Source organism: Lepus europaeus, chromosome 1 (assembly GCF_033115175.1).
Source record: "Lepus europaeus isolate LE1 chromosome 1, mLepTim1.pri, whole genome shotgun sequence".
In the NCBI taxonomy this organism is placed as follows: Eukaryota; Metazoa; Chordata; class Mammalia; order Lagomorpha; family Leporidae; genus Lepus; species Lepus europaeus.
This window is the reverse complement of record NC_084827.1, coordinates 45,831,134-45,838,982: the sequence shown is the minus strand read 5'-3', so window position 1 is coordinate 45,838,982 and position 7,849 is coordinate 45,831,134. Positions and strand designations below refer to the sequence as shown.

General features: G+C 48.8%; 1 pseudogene; it reads left to right on the top strand.

Moving 5' to 3' along the window:
• Positions 1–887, top strand: LOC133765243 (small ribosomal subunit protein uS2-like; annotated as a pseudogene).
• Positions 888–7,849: the final 6,962 nt, after the last annotated feature.

The window sequence follows — 7,849 nt, the reverse complement described above, 5'->3', positions numbered from 1 at the left end:
ATGTCCAGAGCCCTTGATGGCCTGCAAATGAAGGAGGAGGACGTCCTCAAGTTCCTTGCAGCAGGAACCCACCCAGGTGGCACCATCCTTGACTTCCAGATGGAACAGTACATCTACAAAAGGAAAAGTGATGGCATCTACATCATCAATCTGAAGAGGACCTGGGAGAAGCTTCTGTAGGCGGCTCGTGCTATTGTGGCCATTGAAAACCCTGCTGATGTCAGTGTGATGTCCTCCAGGAACACTGGCCAGAGGGCTGTGCTAAAGTTTGCTGCTGCCACTGGAGCTACTCCCATTGCTGGCTGCTTCACACCTGGAACCTTCACTAACCAGATCCAGGCAGCCTTCCGGGAACCACGGCTTCTGGTGGTTACTGATCCTCGGGCTGACCACCAGCCTCTCACGGAGGCATCTTATGTGAACCTGCCTACCATTGCTCTGTGTAACACAGACTCTCCTCTGTGCTACGTGGACATTGCCATCCCATGCAACAACAAGGGAGCCCACTCAGTGGGTCTGATGTGATAGATGCTGGCCTGGGAGGTTCTGTGCATGCCTGGTACCAACTCCTGTGAACACTCCTGGGAGGTCATGCCTGATCTCTACTTTTACAGAGATCCTGAAGAGATTGAAAAAGAAGAGCAGGCTGCCGCTGAAAAAGCTATGACCAAGGAGGAGTTTCAGGATGAATGGACGGCCCCAGCGCCCGAGTTCACCGCTACTGAGCCTGAGGTTGCCTACTGGTCCGAAAGCGTGCAGGTGCCCTCTGTGCCTATACAGCAGTTCCCCACTGAAGACGGGAGTGCTCAGCTGGCCACTGAGGACTGGTCTGTTCTCCCACTGCTCAGGCCACCGAGTGGGTGGGAACAACCACTGAGTGGTCTTAGGCTGCTTGTCACAGGCTCTGAAGCAAACATGGAAATGAGGTTGGCAGAAAATAAACACCAGTTTCTACAAAAAAAGAAAAAAAAATAGTACATGGGAGAAGGCATCAGGCAGAAGACAGTAGAAGGGAAGGTGCAGAGGGAGGGTGTTTTCCACTGTGGAGAGGTGAGATCTTGAGTTCACCCTCCCTGTCTTTATGTTACTGATGGGTCTGTTACCCCTTTTCTCTTCCAAAGAGCCTTGAACTCACTGAGAGGAGAGAGAGAAGCTCCCTGTCCTTCCCCACTTTTAGCTTCCGAGCTCTTTCTCCATCCCTGGGCAGTGACATAAGGGAACTTAATTTGAGAAAAGTCAAATCTACAAAGCAGAAAATTAAGACCTTGATGGGAGGAGTGGAGGTGGTTCATATCCCATAAGCCTTTGCCAACACCATCTTGAAAGAGCAGTCTTCTTTTTCTTTTCTGTGCACCATTTTTCCAGAGATCACTATTTTTTTAATTGAGATCTAATTCACCTACCACGAAGTTTACCACTTTCATTAGAGGTTTTTGGCATATCCACAAACTTGTGCAAGTTTACCTAACTGCAGAACATTTTTGTTACTCCCCAAAGAAACTCCATTTCCATTAGCAGTCACTTCTAGTACCTCTCTCATTGTTTCTTTTTATATATATATATTTATTTATTTGAAAGCCAGAGTTACACAGAGAGAGGAGAGGCAGAGAGAGAGAGAGGTCTTCCATATGCTGGTTCACTCCCCAGTTGGCTGCAATAGCTGGAGCTGTGCCGATCCAAAACCAGGAACCAAGAGCTTCTTCTGGGTCTCCCATGCAGGGGTCCAAGGACTTGGGCCATCTTCTACTGCTTTCCCAGGCCACAGCAGAGAGCTGGATTGGAAGTGGAGCAGCCGGGTCTCGAACCGGACCCCATATAGAATGCCAGCACTTCAGGCCAAGGCGTTAACCTGTTGTGCCATAGCGCTGGCCCCTCTCCTTGTTTCTGACAGCAGTTGATCTGGCTTACTCTGTGTCCGTAGTTTTCTGATTCTGGACATTTCATACAAACAGAATCTACAATGCATGGGCTTTTGCGCCTAACTTTATTTACAGGGGCCGGTGCCATGGCTCACTTGGTTAATCCTCCACCTGTGGCACCAGCATCCCATATGGGCATCAGGTTCTAGTCCTGGTTGCTCCTCTTTTAGTCCATCTCTCTGCTGTGGCCCGGGAGTGCAGTGGAGGACGACCTAGGTGCTTGGGCCCTGCACCAGCATGGGAGACCAGGAAGAAGCACCTGGCTCCTGGCTTCGGATCAGCATAGCTCCGGCTGTAGCGGCCATTTGGGTGGTGAACCAACAGAAGGAAGCCCTTTCTCTCTGTCTCTCTCTCTCACTGTCTAACTCTATCTGTTAACTAAATTTAAAAAAAAAAAACTTTATTTACATAGTATAATACTTTCAAGGTTTACCCATGTGAAGGTGAAAATGTGCACACCTTTTTAAAAGGAATATTTATTTATTTAAAAGGCAGAGAGACAGAGAGTGCAGGAGAAAGGAGAAGAAATCATATTCTATCAGTTGGTACACTGCCCAAATCCCTGTAACGGCAAGGCTGATGCAGTCTGAAGTCTGGAGTCAGGAACTCCACCTGGGTCTCCCGTGGGGGTAGCATGGACTCAGGTACTTGTGTCATCATCGGCCACCTTCCCAGTGCATTAGCAGGAAGCTGAACTGGAAGCATAGTGGCCAGGACTCAAGCCAGACACTCTGATATGGGATGTGGGGGTCCCAGGCGGCCCAGAGGGTTATGCCTGCTGCTCACGCATACCGTGTTACCTAGTAATTTCCCTACTTCCTAAAGCACTTTTGTCTGATATCCTCAAATTTTCCTCTTTGGGGTCCTGGAACCAATCCCCTGTGGAAACTGGGGGAAACTGCATGTTGTGTTTAATAATAGTAACTGTCTGGGTTTTCTGTTTAAGGTAAACATAAGGTGACACCAAAATCATGCCAAATAGAATTTTCAACATTCTTGTCTTTTCGGATTATGGGAGAAGTGATAATTAAGGAGAGTAACATTTTAATGAGGCAAAGAGGTATTCAAGAAAGTGTAATAAACTAAGAAATCTGATCCATTTATGGAAGCAGTGGATTATATTTAATAAAATCAAACAAACATAAATCAAAGACCAGTTAATAAGCTCACAAATCTAAAAGCCAGCTATGCGGACATCCTCAGCAGGCACACCAAGCAAGCCTCCTGCCTAACATACTTTAATTTCTCACTATGATGGGTGCTAAAATTGGCATCTAAGAAGAAGGTGGTCAAAATATCTTTATAAGCCTTTATTATTATTATTATTATTATTATTATTATTTGAGAGATGGAGAAGGACAGGGAGGAAGACACACAGAAAAGTAGGGGTGGGAGGAGAGGGGTAGGCTCATCTGTCTGTTGGTTCACTCCTCAAATGCCCTCAGTGGCTGGGCAACGTGTGCCATGAGGGCTGGAGCCAGGAACTCACTCCAGGCCTCCTGTGCGGGTGTCAGGAACTCTACCAGTGTGTCCTTCCCAGGGTCTGTGTTGGCTGGAAGCTGGAGTGAGGAGCAGAGCCAGGAATTGAACCCAGGCACTCCAATGTGGTGTGGGACTGGGAACGCTTAGGCTAAAGGCAGTCTCCTCAGAATCCTTTAATTCCCCCCAAAAGTGCATTTGTGTCTACAACCCCGTATTTATGCACACACAGTGTCAATACCGTGCTTCGAGGAATAAAGCACACACAGGGAGACCGTGCCCCTGCGTGCTTCGTAAAACCGGGTGAGTGGCTGAGCGTCTGTGAGACGCAGTCATTAGGATCCCAGCAGGGCCCTGGGGTCACTGCAGCTCAGCCAGCGCCTGAGACAGTGTCACGTAGTGGCTGAGGGCTCAGACCCTGGTGCCTGATCGCAGGGGTCCTGATCCCTGGTCAGTCACTGTGGGTTGAAGTTTATTTAGTTTCTGGATCTCAGTTTCCCTCTCAGTAAAGTGGGGACACTAAGGTCAACCATGTCTGAAGGGGGTAGTGAATTAACACGTGCAAAACACTGGAACAGTACGTGGCGCAAAGCTGACACTGTAGGTGCTTGTTGGATGAAAGTAAAATAAAACAAGAAGCAGAAGTCGGCTGCAGCGCAGAGACCTGCGCCCCGGGGTTCGGCCACGCCCCTTTCTCCCGCCGCCCGCCGCCCGCCGCCCGCCGCCCGCCGCCCGCCGAGGGCGCCCTGGCCAGAGAAGCCACTGGTCCCGAACCGCAGCTGCTGCACAAGCCGGGCCGGAGCTTCGGGCCCTGCCCCGCCGGCCGCTTCTCCTCGGCTTCCCCTGGCTTCTCCTGGTGAAACCGCAGCTCGTGCGCGTCCTCTGCGCCCGCAAGGCACCCAGGGCGTCCGCGTGGTGAGAAACGCGCGGCTCCACGCACCTTTCTGCCGGAGAACGTCCCGTGGCGAAGGGAGAACCCAGATTCCCAGCGTGGTGAACTCCGAGCGTGCGCGGAAGAGGGGAGGTGGTGCCCGGGACAGAAGCAGCGGCTGCTTACGGAGCGAGAGCCATCAGGGCGTGGCTGCCAGGGCTCAGAGGAAGAAATGCTCAAGTCTCCGGGTTCCAGGAAATCAAGACAGCTTCAGGGTAGAGGCAGGACCGCGGCTGGGCGGCAGGAGTGGCGCTCCTTCTGCTCTGGCTGTGATAATGAGACCCAAAGAGCAGTGGCAGAGTGAGGACCACAGAGCGGGCAACAGGGAATCAGACTGCTCCTGTCAACCGAGCAGTCCCCGACCCGTGTGCACACGTGAGGAGGAGCGTCAGGAACGCATAGGATCTGAATCTGGGGACCACGTTAGGGAAGACCTGTGACAACGAAGGCGAACTCTGAACCTGAAGACATCCCCGCGATCCTGCTTGAACTTGGCTTTGACAGCTGCCGTCACAACCCATCTTCGAGGCAATTCTGATGTTTCGAAGTTACATCTCAAGTAAAGGCTAGAGAGTATAGTTAAAGACAAATTCAGTTTCTGATGTTCTTTTTTGTGTTTGTCACAGACGTGGACAGTGAATTCAGGTTTAACTTCAGCGTGGTCATGGTGCTCACAAAACAAGGAAACACATTAGATAGCCCATTTTATGCAAAAATAATATCCCTTGTATACTTTGCGCCTTCTGTGAGCAAGACTTTTAAAATATGGATGTTTACAGCTCTCTGCTGTGGCCGGGGAGGGCAGTGGAGGATGGCCCAAGTGCTTGGGCCCTGCACCCGCATGGGAGACCAGGAAGAAGCACCTGGCTCCTGGCTTCGGATCGGCGCAGTGCCAGCTGTAGTGGCCATTTGGGGAGTGAACCAACAGAAGACCTTTCTCTCTGTCTCTCTATCTAACTCTATCTGTCAAATAAAAATAAAATAAAATAAAATATGGATGTTTAGTAAGTACAACAAGTTGAGCTTAGGGATTCCCAATTCCTCTTTTTCTTGCAGGTTTTAAGTTTCCAACCTGTTAAGTGCATTTGTGAACCAAATTTGAAGGGAACTCTGTGTACCGGGTTCTTGCACAAGGCACCTGGTGAACAAACTCATCAAATGGATTCCCAGCAATGTGTTCATATTTATCAAATAACTGGCCATTTAGTACAGAAAGGTAAGGAATCTTAGACTTTGTTTTATTAAAACTTGCACAGAGTCGTTTCATAGGGCATATTCTTTGCTTGCAAGGGTTGTGTTGGGGGCACTGGAGGTTCAGAGCCTGGCCAACAGTCAGCTTTACTCTGACATCATCTGAGGGTTGAGGGGCTAGGATCTCATCCAATGGCATGAGTTCCATGTTCTCTTCCTTGTCACTCACCATGAAACTGACCTTGGCAAAATTCCCAGCCATGTAACCCCGAAATGATTCCATTCACATTTCAGGTACCACCTCAAAGGGTATTTTTGGATTTGTTATCTAGACTAAATTAGAAGAAGCAATCTAATGGTTAAAGTTCTCATTTGTATTTTCTTGAATATTTTTCCATAGGTACTTGTTTAAGAAACTATGCAAATTATTGTGCTTTGGTCAGAAAAATAATATCTATCTTACGGAAAATAAGCAGCAGAATTTTCACTTCCATGGAACAGTGTAACAACAAACGGGTCACAGTGGTAACAAAAACATGTTTCCACTGCTGTCTTCATGTTCAGTTTCTGCTTCTCTGTGATGTCAAAGCAAGAAGGATTAGTCTGTGTACCCTGTGGCACCTTAAGGTACACATGCTTCAGGATGTGTACCTTACTCCCTCATTAGAGTTAGAAAGGAAGCAAAGTGGCTGGCGCCGCGGCTCACTAGGCTAATCCTCCGCCTTCAGCGCCGGCACACCAGGTTCTAGTCCCGGTTGGGGTGCTGGATTCTGTCCCGGTTGCTCCTCTTCCAGGCCAGCTCTCTGCTGTGGCCTGGGAGGGCAGTGGAGGATGGCCCAAGTGCTTGGGCTCCTGCACCCGCGTGGGAGACTGGGAGGCAGCACCCGGCTCCTGGCTTCAGATCGGCACAGTGCCGGCCATAGCGGCCATTAGGGGAGTGAACCAACAGAAGGAAGACCTTTCTCTCTGTCTCTCTCTCACTGTCTATAACTCCACCTATCAAATAAAAAAATAAAAATAAAGAAATGAAGCAAAATCTAAAAGTAGGAACTCATACAATGGCTCTGGAGTCTGAGAAGAACCAAATGAGAACAAAAGAGAGGAAGAGGGATTGAAATATTTGCAATAATTTAAAATTTCACCAGGTACCTGTACTACACTAGTCACAAGCTGAAGGATTCCTTGAAGCCACACATAACCATATTTGCTCATTTGATATACACACTTTGGGGAAGATGTCTCTTGCATCCTACTCTATGGAAACGTGGGTTTGAGGACTTCCCAATTGCCTTGGTCATCACAGGCTTTTTTTTTTTTTTTTTAAGATGTATTTATTTATTTGAAAGTCAGAATTCACAGAGAGAGAGAGAGGTCTTCCATCCACTGGTTCACTCCCCAGTTGGCCACAATGGCCAGAGTTATGCCCATCCTAAGCCAAGAGCCAGGAGCATCTTCCAAGTCTCCTACGCTGGTGCAGGCCCAAGTCCTTGGGCCCTCTTCTGCTGCTTTCCCAGGTCATAGCAGAGAGCTGGATTGGAAGTGGAGCAGGCGGGTCTCAAACCACCACCCATATGGGATGCCAGCACTGCAGGTGGTGGCTTTACCTGCTACTCCACAGCACCCGCCCTGTCACAGGCTTTTGTTAGGTGGGGATTCCTGGACAAGGTAATATCCCTTAAACTCTTGATAGGAATTCAGTAAATTCACATTCATTCAACTCCATGAATGAGTAATGAAAACTAGAAATCTTACATAATCATATTTATTATATCTATTCTTTGGCCTCTGTGTTTTTTTTTTTTCCAAATATTTTTGTTAAAATTTGTATTATTTATTTGAGAGGTTGAGTTACAGACAGTGAGAGGAAGAGACAGAGAGAAAGGTCTTCCATCTGCTGGTTTACTCCCCAGATGGCAGCAATGGCTGGAGCTGAGCTGATCTGAAGCCAGGATCCAGGAGCTTCTTCTGGGTCTCCCATGTAGATACAGGGGCCCAAGCACTTAGGCCATCATCTACTGTTTTCCCAGGCCATATCAGAGAGCTGTTTCAGAACAGCAGCAGCCAGGACTATAACCGGTGCCCATAATGGCATGCCAGCGCCACAGCACTGGCCTCAGCCTCTGTGTTTTGCTTCGTAGTATAGCACCTGCTTGCTCTGCCCAGAACCTCAGCTTAATGGCACTTATCTTTTTTTTTTTTTTTTGAACAGGCAGAGTGGACAGTGAGAGAAAGAGAGACAGAGAGAAAGGTCTTCCTTTTGCCGTTGGTTCACCCTCCAATGGCTGCTGCGGTAGGCGAGCTGCGGCCGGCGCACCGCGCTGATCCGATG